The sequence below is a fragment of the Camelus ferus genome, chromosome 7 (assembly GCF_009834535.1).
Source record: "Camelus ferus isolate YT-003-E chromosome 7, BCGSAC_Cfer_1.0, whole genome shotgun sequence".
Taxonomy (NCBI): Eukaryota; Metazoa; Chordata; class Mammalia; order Artiodactyla; family Camelidae; genus Camelus; species Camelus ferus.
The window spans coordinates 35,900,853-35,915,664 of NC_045702.1; the positions used below are offsets into that span (position 1 = coordinate 35,900,853).

Sequence of the window (14,812 nt, forward strand, 5' to 3'; positions counted from 1 at the left end):
AATTACCACACACAAAAGCCCTCTCATCTCAGATCAGTTTACTTGCCTGCCAGCTTTCAGAAAAGAGAAACAGATGTTGCTCATGCTCTGACTTCAGTGGGCCTCCAACTGACCCCTCCAGCAGCAGAGACCTGGTCTCAGCCCAGTGGGGGCCTTTGAAGCAAAGTCCTACCTCCCCTCTGGCATCCGGTCCACCCTCCCCACCTGACCCCACCCCCTCGGCTCCGAGGCTCTCGGGTCCAGTCGGTGCTTAGAGGAACCAGGTCTTTCCTAAGTTGTTTTCTTTTTTAAAAGACAGAGAAATGATATTTTTTTCCCTGGTTTCGAAAATAACCAAGAGCTGCAGTGCTAACTCTCAAGGTGAACTTGGCCGATAGAGGCATAATTGTGGACTCTGTGACCTGCCAGCTTGAGTGACAGGATGTTTACAGTCATTAGGAGACTCTGAGAATTGAGACTCAGAGTTTTGAAGGCCTCTGTAGATTTCTTGATTTTTTTGAGTGCTTCAAAGTCGAGTGGTTTTTTTCTTAAGGGCATCATTTAGGAATCATCTATCTTACATTTCCTAATCTGGGTATTTAAACTTCTATGTCATTTATCAATACAGTAGAGGCACTAATGATTAATAATTATAAGTGAGGAGCTGTAAAGGTTCAGAGTGTGCAGTCACTTAGAGAGGCAGCGCAGCCCAGGGATCAGGGGCCCAGGCTCCAGAGCCAGCCTGCTGGGTGACCTTGGACAAGTGACAACCTCTCTGAGCCTGTTTTGCCATTTGTAAAAAGCACATGAGAAAAGTACCTCTTCACCTGATTTTTGTGAGGCCTACAACAGTGGGGAATAGGTGAGAGCTGATGGTATGAATAATTTTTCAGAAGCACAAATTTGAATCACACACGCTGTGGGACTGACATGCAAGAGCTCATCCCCTGCCTTGAGGGACGGGCTGTGGGAGGTCAACAAGGAACGAACGAATACATTAATAATGATGTTGGGACAGTTGGTGACCCCTGTGGGGAGAAAGTGAAAATACAGCCCTACCTCCCTACTCTCATACACAAAAATCAATTGTAGACAGAAATAAATTAAGTGCTTAAATGTAAAAGGCAAAACAATATTTTAGAGGAAAACAGAGAATATCATTATGGCCTTAGAGTAGACGAGGATTTTTTTAAGCTAAAAATAGATCAAATTATGTTTTAAAAGCTATTAATAAACTCAACTACATAAAATGAAGCACTGCGGCTCATTAAGATACCACAGAATATTGAAAAGAGATTTGTAACACATTTGACTGACAAAAGATTCATACCTAGAATAAAAGATTTTAAATGATGATCTCTTCAAATTCTTGATAGTCATCAAGCCCATAAATCAATAAGAAAAAAAGTAAACAACCTAATTTACAAAATGAGCAAAAGACCTGAACAAGGTATTTCACAGAAGAGGAAGCACAGAAGTTAATGAACATACGAAAATATGCTCAATGTCATTAGTAGACAAGACAATGCAAGTTAAAATCACAATAAAATGCCATTTCACACCCACCAAGTTGATAAAATACAAAGCATGGCTGGACAGCAGTGATCAGATGCACTGCTAGTGGGAGGTGCAGGGGTATAACTATTTGTAACACAATTAGGTGTTGCCAAGTAGAACTGGATACCCACAACCCTACATCCCAGAGAGTCCACTCCTAAGGGTGGATTCCAAAATTTGCTGCATGTCACAGTCACCTGGCATGCTTTTAGAAATCCTGATTCCCAGGCTGCCACCCAAAATAATTTAATAAGAATCTCTAGCGGCGGGAGTAAGTCATCGGTATTTTTTTTTAAAACATTCAGATTATTCCTATGTGTCACCAAGCTCCCCAGCCAGTAGTACCCCCTGCCTGTGACCTTTAGCTGTTCCTCAGATGGTGCTGAAGTGGAGGATGCTCAGATTTGATGGGACTCCTGGAAGGCTGCAAGCATGGTGAGCAAAATCCCACGTAGGTTTCCCTTCCACAGGCACCACATGCAGGAAAGGGGTCCTCTCCACTCTGGGTCTCTGCCTTTTGTGCCACATAGAAAGCAAAGTCCTCCAGGAGCCCCACTGGTCCAAAGTGTAGCCATGACCGTCTTTCCACACACTGGTTGGGTAGCTCTGCTCAAATTGTGCAGGCTGAGGACGGGGCTGGTAGGGCTGGGGCTGGGCAGTTCTGGCGGGACTCCCAGAACCTGCAGCCTTAGTCAGGGGTCTCTAAAGTGGGGGCTTCCCGCGGTTTGTAGCTGACATTCCCTTTCGTGACACCCATACAGCCACAGAGTGACTGCTCTAACTAGACAGGCCTCCTCAGAAAATAAGTTTCCTCACTATTTTGTAACAGTTGATATAAAAAATTGCGATTAAGTTTGAAATCCAGTTGCATCATCAAGGGATTTTTCAACCTAACATCTGTCAATGAAAGGAAAGGAAGAGCTGTTTTATTCTTTAAGTCTCCTTTTTGAATTATTACATGGTTTTAAACATTTTTATTCCCTACCTTGAGAGTAGTGGCTTTCGTCCATAGTGACCATCAAGAATTTAAAGAGATCATCATTTAAAATCTTGATCAAAATTGCATGCAACCATTGCATGCATAAAGCCTGATTTTTCAGAAATGTGTGTTCAAGGAAGAAATCTCAAGTTTCTCTTTTTGAAAAATGTGAAAAGATTCTATGTAGCAGTGTTATACTTTTTCCTAAAGTAATTATGTAATATTAAAAATCATTTTCTTAATATAATTATGTAACATTAAAAAACAGTTCTTTTTTCACCAATACCTGTGGAGGTTCTCCCAAATCCAGCTCACCCCAAAGCACTAAACAAATACCATCTTTTGCAATGTGGGCCATGACAGCTCAGGAAGCACGGCTTTAAAGAGAAACTTTTGCATGAAAAAGCATGAAAGAATGTATTTTCTTGTGGCATTCTTCTTACTAGTAAAACAAACAGAAAATCACCCAAAAGGTCACCATCAACAGAATGGATAAACAGTTGCCCCTTCAACGGAATAGGACACGGTAGGGAAAATCAGTGACCTACAGCAACGTGGCACCGTGAGTGAATCTCAAAAGCTTTACATTAAGCAAGGGGAAAAAAGCAAGTCACAGAAGAAAATGTATGAAATTCAAAAATAGGCAAAACCAAACCCTAAAAAGGGAGGTGGGGGGAGAAGGGATTAGAAAGATTTAGAGTTACCAACTTGCGTATGTAACAGCGAAACTATTTTGCAATCATTGCATTTAATTTTGTCCTCAAAACCCACTTTTCACTGGCTGAGAGACTCTAAAACTTTGCATTTCAAGGTAAACCTTTGCCTTCTGGCTTTTTGCTCAGGCTTTCCTTTGGGCAAACATTTTACCCTGCTCCCCACCTGTCTGCTGTTTCTCCCCGCCTCCTCGGACGTGAGCTTACTTCCTGGGGCGCGGAGGTTTACGTGCAGCCTGAGGGCCCCCGTCTTCTCCTCCATGTAGGCCCATCAGGTGCTGGCAGCCACGACAGTGTTACTGGTCCTGTCAGATCTTTGCTCACAGCCTTCTGACCCTACTGCAGCCAACGGCTGAAACACTCGCCCGAGCTTCCCTGCCCTCTGCCAGTGAATCCAGCTTGACCGACTATCCCTGAAGTGTCAGAATGGGCTCTTCCATCATATTGAATTCTTCCTCATTCTCTAAAAACTGCAAAAACCTTTTTCTTTCAAAATCTTGACTCTGGCTCTATTACCAGAAGTTTTCAAAATAGTTGACTCTATGCAGAAACTTGGCTGATCTGAGTCCGTCCCCTCCCAGGGCACTGGATGACTCAGTGAGGGGAGAGCTGGGGCAACAAGCAAACCGAGGAAAGGAGGAACATCTGTTGTTTTCTCGGAACCGAATCTCACCACAGCAGAACCCATGGCACCACGAGAGCTTAGCAAACAGCTTTACAAGTTTAAATAATGCTTTATTTATCTCATCCTTTGGGAAATCTACAGAGGGTTTTTTTTTTCTTTCCAGCAGATGTTCACTACCTGAAACTCCCACTTTTTGTTTTTATTGTAGCAATTCTTGATGGAAATATTCTTACCAGATATTTATTCTAAATTTATTCCATGTATAATCCAGAAGATAGTGACTTGATTTTCCAAAGGTTATCTTCTCAAGAATATCAATTATTATCCCATTCAGTAGCTCTGGGGGTTGTCATGGGTGAAGGAAATGGCCAGGATGACTTGACTTTTCACTACAGCCTGGCCCACCTGCTCCTCTTTCTTCCATCAGCTGCTCTCAGGGCTGCCAGCCCTGTCAGTCAGAAGCGGTACCCAGCACCCATTCAGTCCATAGCAGGTAGACCTCGCTTCTCTAGATGTGGTCCTGGGACCAGCAGCATCAGCATCACCAAGGAACTTATCGAAATGGAGAATCTTGGGGCCCTTCCCAGATACACTGAATCAGAGTCTGCATGTTATCAAGATCCCAAGGTGATTCGTAGGCACATTATAATTGGTGAAGTACTGCTCCAAATTCAGCCCTGCCTTCAATCCCAAGACATGTTAATTCCATCCAGGCTGAGACCTGAGCCACTCCTCCCCTCTGTGAGCCGCACAATCCTGATTTAGATGACTGTGGACCGGCACTGGGTCAACATTACTAGGTACACAACGGTTTCCAGTATAAGATGAACTAGTACAATTGTCCCTGACCCAGAGTCTGGCCTGATGTTGGGACAGTAACTCGGGGAAGCAGCTGAGGGGAAAAAGAACATGGTGCAAACAGCAGCCTGAGACACTTTTACGTACAGAAACCCCATCAGCTCTATTGCAATGACCAGTCATTGTACGTGCGGTCACACACACACACGCACACACACACACACAACCTTTGTCCAGCACATCCCCCAGACTGTACTGCTGTGACTTATTTTATCTACAAACATCCCTTGGTGTCTGTTACAAATTGGTTTCACCTGAATGACAATTTTCCCTGGGTTAGTGAGATGAGCATGACCTGGAGAAGAGAGGGACAGAGAGCATGAGCTCAGTCGGGCTGTTTCACCCCCGTCTGGATCCGATGACTATAGGTCTGGGGAAAGTGTTCTGGGCCCGGAACACCCCAGTTCAAGACCTCACTTTGCCTGTGTCACTGAATGGTGCAGTGCGAGTTATTTCAGCTCTCTGCCTCAGCTTCCTCACCTAAAATACAGAGATGCTCCTAACTGCACCTACCTTTCAGGGTGAGTGTAAGAATTATCTAACTTAATACATATACAGTGCTTAGAGTCATAGCCGTTACATAATAGCAACAAATAATTGTTGCTATTATCATTATTATATCCAAATAGAAGGCCTTAAGCCATTTTAATATCCTCCTTAAGAATTTTTTTCTTTATTTTTGCTGTGAGACCTTGGTTCAATTTATTTACCATCTTGGAGCCTCAGTTTCCTCTTCAGTAAAAAGAAGATAAGCCTAGTATTCATCTCACAGAGGAGTAAGAGTAAAATGAGAAGGTTTGTACAGAAGCACCTGGCAGAGTACCTGGCACATCTGAGCAACACTTAGTTGCTTTCGTTCTTTCACCGTGGAGACAGTCATTACAGCGAAACAAGATGTGTTATCTGACATGCAGAGCTCACATTCAAGATGCCAGTCCCGGGAAACGTCCATTCACTCAGCTGAAATTCCCCTTTCAGTGGAGCCTCCCCACCCTCCCTCAGGGACCCCGTGACTCTCTATTCTGACCTGTCCTAAAGCACTGAGCCCACTGGGCCGTGGCACTTCTGCTTGTACGTACAAGAAGGAGAATCAGTAAGCCCTGGGGTTGCCAGAAAGTCACTGAGAGTTCATTGCAAACATAAGACGCAGGAGAGGGAAGAAAGGGGTATGAAGGGTGGGCTGTATTGAGCTGTAAGACTGATGGATTTTATCCAGGGTGACCACTGTTTTTAAAATCCCTAATTTCTCTAATATGGCCTTTTTACCCAGGTTTTCCAAGACACACCTCTGTCCTAAGCAACCGTTCCTTTTGGCCCTGCCGAGGACCAACAGAGCATCCTCTCCTAGGGAAACCTTTTGAAGAGGGAGTAGAGTGTGCCATCGGGTTTGCCACGGCAAAATGCCCAGGAATTCAATTAGTCCTAAGGTCCAGGCTCAAGTTTCCAGTGCCTGGCCCTCATGGCCTCCAGGCTCTGTGCTCAGCTTTTAAGTCAAGGCATGCTATGGACTAAATCATGACCCCTCCTCACCCAAATTCATTTGTTGCCCCTAATGTGACTATTTGGAGAGAGGGCCTTTACGGAGATAATTAAGGTTAAATGCAGTCATAAGAATGGGGCCCTAAACCCATAGGGCTGGTGTTCTTATAAGAAGAGGAAGAGCCACCGGAGAGCTCCTTCTCCCTCGCACATGCACAAGGAAAAGGCCAAGTGGGGACACAGTGGGAAGGTGGGAAGAGAGGTCTCACCACAAACCAACCCCAACAGCACCTTGCTCTTGGGCACCCAGCCTCCAGAACAAGAAAATAGATTTCTGTTGTCTAAACCACCCTGCCGATGGTATTTTGTGCTGTCAGCCCTAGCAGGCTGACATAGACCATAAAGGTCCTAACAGGTCTCCTCAACAACCGAGAGACACCTCAATGCAGTAAAATTCCCCACAGGCTTCTTCAGAGAAATACGTTTCTGGGACACCTTTTGCCCCAGCGATGCTTCCTCACCCGCTGACTTCTATGTTCAAAGAGAAGCTTCCCTTCCTGCTGACTTCAAGCATCCTGTAGAATAAGGATCAGCAACAGGCCAGGCGCGGTCTACTCTCAGCCACGGAAAGACTCCCCGAGGGACCGAGGAACACAGCCAGAGAATCTCCTCGGCCTGGCGTCTCTGCTCCTATGCAAAGAGGGGCTCGTGGGGAGAGGATTTACCCACGTGACAAAATTGCCGTCAGTAACCGCTAATGAACGGCTACTGCTCCACGCAGACCACCTGCCGCCGCCCGACAGCACAAAGCTTGACATTTCAGCAGCACTTCTCTGTCTAACACAAATTATCTTATTTTCACAAGCAACCGGAGCTGCCCAAAGCCCCAGCGGACAAACACAGCCTGGCAGATGCCACGATGTGCCCGAGAGTACAAGGTCCTGGGAAGGGAACTGGCAGGTTTGCACACCTCCCCAGGTCCCCGCCGGCAGACAGAAGGCGACAGACACAAACTGACCTGCATGTTAATGTCCCCCAAGTGCAGAGACCAGGATGCAGGAGATGCAGAGGTGAAATTGGTAGGGAAGGGCTTTAAAGGGAAAGCAAAACGCTTCTCACCCCTTTAGCCACTGAAGAAATTTTCAGATGATTCAAAGGCAAAGGCAGCCTATAAATAAGGTACAAGCATGTTAATATGTTTTTGATTGGCAAAGCAATTCAGGGCTATCTTAAATGCTTCATAAGATAGAAATCTTTATGTTTACAAAGAGGGAAGAAAAATGGTTAATTGGATTCCTTTGAATGAAGGGCCATTAAAGCATATTTTCACAAAAATTGGTAGCCTCTTGCCCAGGGATGCTTGACTTTATAAGAATCCTTCGGGGACTGTGGGAAATCACGCCTTCTCCAGTGGCAGCCTCTTAGCTACATCCTCTACACTCCCACCATGCCCCCCCCCCCCCAAGAGCTTTGTAAGATGCACAACTCTTCACATCCCCCTTTTTTGCCCTCAAACTAAAAGCTAAAATCATCAGCATGGTCCATAAGTCCCTTCATGACAGCCTTTGCCTACCCCTACCCACCCGCCCCGCCATCATCTCTGACTCTCAGACAGCCATCCTCACCATCAACATCCCAAACCACTCACTCGCAAGCTTTTTCATCTCCGCAACTTTGCATATACTCTTTTCTCCTCTACTCTGCTGAGTGAGTTATGACCTGGTCTTCCACGTATGGGTCCAATTAACCCTTCTGTTCAAAGCTTCCCTGATGCTTCTAGGCGCTATTGCTTGCTCCCTCCTCTACCCGCTCAGAATCCACCATGCAGCCCTCTGACGTGGGGTCAGTATTCCGTACTGTAACTACTTGTCGGGATGTCTTGATACATGTTGAGACGGTAGGTCCAGGAGGCAGGGACCTTTCTTATTTTTCTTTGAGTCTCTTTGATACCCTCTAAGCCAAGCATATTATCTGTTCGCCTAGGAAAGTCTTTTCCTATTAAAGTATGTGGAACCAGACAAATGAAAAACACAAGGTGATTCATAAAATGTCTTAAAGCATATAGGCAAGGTAATGTTCGCTGAAAAATGTAGAAAAGCAGATATCTAAAAATGACTTTCAACTACAAAAGGGAGGGAGGAAGAAAGGAAAGGAGGAAAAAAGGAAGGAAGGAGGGAGGGAAGGTGTGTGACTTCTAAGACTAGGTCATAAAAGGCACTGCCGCTTCCTCCTTGCTCACCCTGTCTTCTCTCTTGAATCGCTTACTCTGAGCAAATGCCATCTGCCGTGTCAGGAAGACCCTCAAACAGCCCTATAGAGAGGTTAAGGTGATAAGGAATTTAAGACTCCTGCCAATAGCCAGCGATAAACTGAGCTGGACGTCCTCCCCACAGCCACAAGAGAGGGCCATGCTGGAATTCTTCTTCCAGCCCCAGTCCAGCCATCAGAAGGTTGCAGCCCCAGCCAACATCATGACTGCAGTCTCATGAGAGGGCCATATGAGAAACCCTCAGCGAAGCTGCTTGGATTCTGACCCACAAAAACTATGTGAGACAAGGTTTATTGTTTTAAGCCACTAAGTTTCAGGAAATTTATTACATAGCAATAGATAATTAAGGCAGCATGGATTCACACACGAAGCAAAAGACCAAGCGAAGTATCTCCTTATCACTAAATGGGACTCTGGGACCAGACCCAATATGGAATCTTTGATGGAGGCTCAGTGACTGTCTCGCTTAGACTTGGCAGCTATGAGACAGGGGTAAAGCTGAGAGAGACGCTTCCTCTCTGCCTTTCCTTGAGGCCCAGATTGATAGTCTAGCCCTCTAATTATTGCCAGTCAGATGGCCAGGGAAGGCGGTTCCAAGGAAAAACATGCCAAGAAAAAGCAAGGAAGAGCGAGGCTGAATCTGAATCTGACCAACAGACCCATGGAGGTAGGGGGCAGGGAAAAGAAAGCAGCTTGCAAGAGGAAGCAGCCTTTTTACAGAAGTAGTCCCAGGAGAAAGGAGAACAAACCTGCAGAGAAGAAAGAGAAAAACTTTCCCTTCTGACCTAAAATCAAAACCACTTTCATTGTTTCTCAAAATTCTCCACCTTCGAGTGCTCAGAGTCATTGAAAGTCCCTGTACTCAGATCCATTCACATGAGGTTCCTCTGACCTTGGATGCGCTGGGTTAACACAAGATGCTTTATGCCTTCCCTGGAGGCCAAATGGCATTGTCTCCTGGCCTCCTAGAGCTATTGTTCTCTGCTTTCTAATAATGAAGGCTGGAGTCTGATCTAATTCTACGATACAATAACAATTTCTAATAACAGCCTATTTTCTCAAGCTCATTTTCACTTAGTAACATACTAGAGTACAGAGAGCCACTCAAAAGTGTTTTCACATCGAGACCTTGTTAAACTGGCTTTAATGGGCCAGAGAATTTAGTACATTAATTGTTTATATACAGCAACAAACATTAATTGCATGAGTTCATTAATATCTAAAGTTCTTAATATTTTTTCCTAAATTAAAACTGTCCACTTTTATTGAATTTTCAGTAATTATTTCCATCTTGACCGATAAGCTCGTGTTATGCTTTGGGTGAATTATCAGCAAATTGCTGAATTTGTGGAGCTCAAGTGAAAGGAATGTTTCACCAGCAATAACTTTTTAACTGTTGCCCAGCAGTCAATTTCATTCCTTGTTTAAAAGACTAACTTGGATATTGGGCCCTTTTTTCACATGTATGTACATATGAACAGATGGATGGATGGATGGATGGATGGATAGCTAGACAGACAGACCTGGAAAGAGAAAAAAAAGAGAGGGAGAGGGAGAGATCTGGGTATACAGAAACAGCAGGCAAGGTTAGACCACAGGAGACAGTAAGTCATTACCACCTGACAGAAAGCACAACACTGGGATCTGAGTCCTGGTTCTGCGCTCTGCTCTGGCACTTCCAACTTTTTCACCCACAGCAAGTAACTGCAACCATCCTCAGGTCCATTTCTTGTCTATTCTGGGGAACACCACTGCCCTCTGTCCTGCCTGTGGTGTTGAAATACCTGAATATGGGTGACAGTGCTCTGAAATAATGATCGGAAGTGTAAGAGATCATAAAGATGGAGACAAAACACCTCGTGGGACTGCCACCTCTAATTCCTGCCCCTCCATTTCCCAAATCACTTTTGCTGCTCCCGTGGGCACAGAGGTGGCTTCTTGTATGGGTGCCAGTATTTGGTTCCTTGGAAACCCCCCTTTCAGGGTCTATGGCCAAGTACCCAGAGGATGAGCCAGGGAGTACCTGCATCAGCGCCTTTATGTCACACTCCAGACACTGTGTTCTTGCTTATCCTAACCCTCCCTTCTAGAATGGACCCAAGCTCTGGCTGAAATAAAAATTCACATAAAACTGACGGTAATGGCTCAGAGCACACAATAACAGTGACTAGATGTCCTCTGCTCTGCTTAGCCCTAAACTAAAACCACCAAAACAAAACTGTTCACTCTCTCTCTTCCCTCCTGGCCCCTAGCGGGTGGGAGCGACCTTTGATTGCCTTTGCCTTCCCTCTAGGACTAAGAATTTTAACCGTGATATCCCAAGGCCTCGCTCAAAGCCACCAAGTTCCCACCATTTTACAAAGCCCACCTTGAGCTGCTGAGACTAGCACGCAGTTATATTGTCCGGGGGACGCCCCCACTCCCACCTCCCCAAACCCAGGATTGTGCAAAAGAGCATGTCTCTTGCATATCTTCTCCCATCACATCCTCCGCTAACCTGTGACATGGCATTTTGGTCAAAGCGTCAATGAATGAATCACTAACAGTGAGGGAGAGTTTTCCACTTCACAAATAGTTCTCAGCGTGGGTGGTACCCTACCTTAGTGGATTTGTGAACCACTTTTTCAAGCTCAGGAATCATGGAAACCTTTGCAGCATGGCAGAGAGCTCCAGAAAAATTAGCCAAGAAACCATTAATGTGATATAAAAATGCAAATGTGCCCTGGGCTGACGGAGGCGAAGGCAGATGTGTAATGCTAATAAGATGACTCACAGGCACTTTTGGGTCCTCTAAGGATGTGCAGGACCTAGAATTATTTGCATCATTGTTGCAGCTGTTTGTATCAACAAAATAAGTTTTTCATTGGCCAACAAACAACAACAAAAAGGCACAGAGATAATCTCCAGCATCTATTAATGCAGTCTGAATTTTAGGAGAGCCGGGGGGAACTCTAGGGAAATGTTTTTTGGTTTTTGTTTTTATCACTTCAAAGCAACTGAATGAACACACTCATCACTTTGACCTTTTCCCACAAGCCCACAAAGTGCCGTCCTCTCTGGCTTGTTGTCTTCAGTGCCCCAGGAAAACCTAAGCATCCATGTCCACTTGTCCATACTAGATCTGCACTCTATGCCCCCCTCAGTGGCCCCCAGAAAATATATTTATTGGAAGTCAACTCAAAGCATGGCAGATTGTAGTGGATTTGGGGAGCCTGGCTTCAGCCGTTGGTTGCTGTGATTTTCATGACTTTTTATCAGCATTGCTACCACTGCCACCACAGAAGGTGAATTAGGAGAAACTAGATCTATTATTGTGGATCCAAGTGGTGGATCCAAACAATTTTGAGAGTCCTAGATGAGTATGTCATATCTTAGAGTCAAGACAGACAGCAGTGGGGGCTTTGGTCATTTTCTCATCCTAAGGAAAAGCGAGCTCTCCATTGCTGGACTCCAGCCCAGATTCCCGGTCAAAGATCAGGGTTTTGGCAGCCTGGAGCCTCCTCCCTTCCACCCAGCGTGATGCGGACTGGTGCGGAAGTCTGTGGAAGACGCTGTGATGTCCAGCCCAGATCTCCCTTTAGGGATAAAGGGCTCGTTTTCCTGGCTGTTCAGTGGGCTACTGGCCAACAGCCCTCAGCTCTCAGCCCTCTTGGGGAACTGGTTTGGCTGAAGGGAACTGCCTTGCCCAGGGCAGCCCTCATCCAACGACTGGTCCACAGGAGGCTATAAAGAACCTTCTGCTTTGCCGCAACTCAGGACAACTCTGAAGAGCTGTCCCTGCTTCACAGCTCCCTGAGGGGTCAGCCGAGCCTTCCTTGAAACTGCATCACAACCAGACAAACTTCTCCCTCTGCCCACTCCTGCTTCCTTCCATCCCCTTCAGGTGTTGATCCCAAGAGCACTTCCTAAAATACTTCCTGAATACTAATCTCCACCCAGGAGCCTGCTTCCTGGAATCTAACCTGTGGCGAGCCCCATATGCCCTCAAGCCCATCTCCACACCTCTGGGTGATCTGAGAAAAACAAAGATGTCCTTATTTCTTTCTCTTTGTAAGCAGTGCTGGAACTTGTCTTCCTGTGTGCAGAGCCGAGGGTGCCCCTGCAGGAAGGGGGCCATGAGTCAGGATTGAGTGTGAGTGTCAGGAGCACAACCGTGGAAGAGGCTGAGGACAGGATCTGGATCTCCCCCGCGATGCCTGGCTAATGTAAAGGTATTCCACTGTGAAATTTATTACAAGAAAGCAAACATAAATGTCACCTTTGCTCCATCTTCCTGTATGGGAGCTCCCCAGGTGCTCCAGAGACTGAATGATAACAGTGGCTGTCGCTTACCGAGTGCTGAACGTGTGCCAGGTACAGGCAGGAGCACTGGGCAGGGTCTCACTCCTCCTTCGAGGCTGATAAAATTTGGAAACTGAGACTGAGAATGGTATGTAACTTCAACTTTAATCAGCTGAGAGCCAGGATTCAAAGCCACAGCAGATCACTCCAAACCACAAATTCCCAATCAGGGGCGGGGCAGGGGGTCACTGAAATGTGCCCGTGCCCAGGCAGGCAAAGGCCGGGCGACTTGGGGTCAGTGATGCGAAGAGGAGAAATGAAATGACCTTTGTGTATTGCAGGGATACATGTGAAAGCAGGTAGGAAACGGGCTAACAGGGTCTCAAAAGCTCTAACAGCAAAAATACGTTGAGAAGGTTAGAGAACAAGAAAAGAGATAAAATAACCACACCATCTTCCAGGTCAGCAGGCAGCCCTTGAGAAGTGAGTTTGGTGCCAATCTACACAGGCTGAATATGAGCTGTCCTGAGGAGGGACTCTGGTTTCAATACTGTGTCCCCAGATGTCACCTTTCAACCAATATTGAGTGCTCTTGAACTGGAGACTTGGAAATAAACAGAAAAGGCAAGTACCCTGCCCCCAGAGAGCGAATCTACTAGTTAGGGAAAAATGACAATAAACAAGTAAGTCAGAGAGACTCCTGCAGGAAGGTCACATTCAGGGAGGTAGACAAACGAGAGGCAAAGCGTGTGCGGGAGGGAGCAGCAAGTGCAAAGGCCCTGCGCAGGGCTCGGGAGCAACAAGCGTGACAGGTGCAGAGGAAGCAAGGGAGAGGAGGTGAATTGAATGAAGACAGTTTCCTGAGGCCAATAACACCCAAGCCTGGGAAAGTTTAAAGCTCTGCCCCAATTTCCTGTGGACCTAACATTCTGCACATCCTGCTGCTCCAGCCCCTTTGTCCTCCTTTGCTGTGTTGGTTTCACCTGGTGACAAGGAATAATTAACCTATCATGGTTTTCTATAAGAAACTAACCACGACAAGCGGTTTATGGCTGTCACACAGACGAAGATCTGGAGTCTGTGAGGGAAGGCGCACGTGACCAGCCCGCACCATCTGCCCTCTCCCTTGCCCCCCGTCTTCCTCATCTTCTTCCCTCTCCCACCAAGACACACTTCTCCCATCCCACGTCCTTCCTTTCCACAACCCTGGAAACTGTTTGTACCCCAAGTGGAAGTTGTAAAAGCATTTCTTCACCAAGGTAGATCTTCCCTAAGAGGAATTCTTGAACAACCGCTAAGAGAATAAAATGTGTTACATCTCATGACTCCCACCCGGGAAGGCGTGTGGGGACAGCACTGTAACCCGGGGGCTTGGCTTCAGGACGGAAGGAGCATCAATTTCCAGTCATCGGAGTCAACTTGCACGCACAGCTGCCTGGAGTGTGTGTCTTTCTTCTAAAGAAAAAATTAGGTCAGCTATAAATGGAGAGGACAGGAGCACAGTGAAGCCTGCAGATGTTTGCTGGGTTTCCTAGGGGATGATCCACGTTGCAGAGTTGTGGAGGTGTCCTTGGAACGCGGGACTCAAGACGGGCATTTAACAGAGAGGGCTCAGCTTGCTTTCAGATAAATACACGCGTGGCTTTAACGCTAAGCCTGGGGAAGGTGTGTGTTTAGTGAGGTGTTTTACTTTTCTTTTGTAATAACCTAGATTAGGTTGTAAAACAGATGACAGATTTCAGAAAATGGAGAGGACCTAAATCAACATAAATAGTAGCCAGCCTATGACATCTTTGCAGCACAATTCTCTCCCCTCCCTCTCCACACCCCGCTCACCCTTCCACCCTGGATGTGCAGCTGTAATTATGGCAGCTGCCATTTAGTGCACCCCCAGTACATGTGGGGCATTATCTCTCATCCTTCTAAGGCAGGATCGTTAATACCACTTCCATTTTACAGCTGAGGAGACGGAGGCTCAGGGAGGTTGCCCCAGGCCACATAACTAAAACCAAGAAGGGCTTGAGTCCTTCAGAACTGATTTCCCATTGCTTCCACAAGAGAAAGTCTTTGAT

The 14,812-nt window shown here is 46.2% G+C and overlaps 1 protein-coding gene across 8 annotated transcripts in view; it reads right to left on the reverse strand.

Annotated features, from left to right (window-relative positions):
• The window catches only part of GPR141 (G protein-coupled receptor 141), a 169,632-nt gene that overhangs the window by 103,307 nt on the left and 51,513 nt on the right, over nucleotides 1–14,812 (reverse strand). The window lies entirely within an intron of this gene.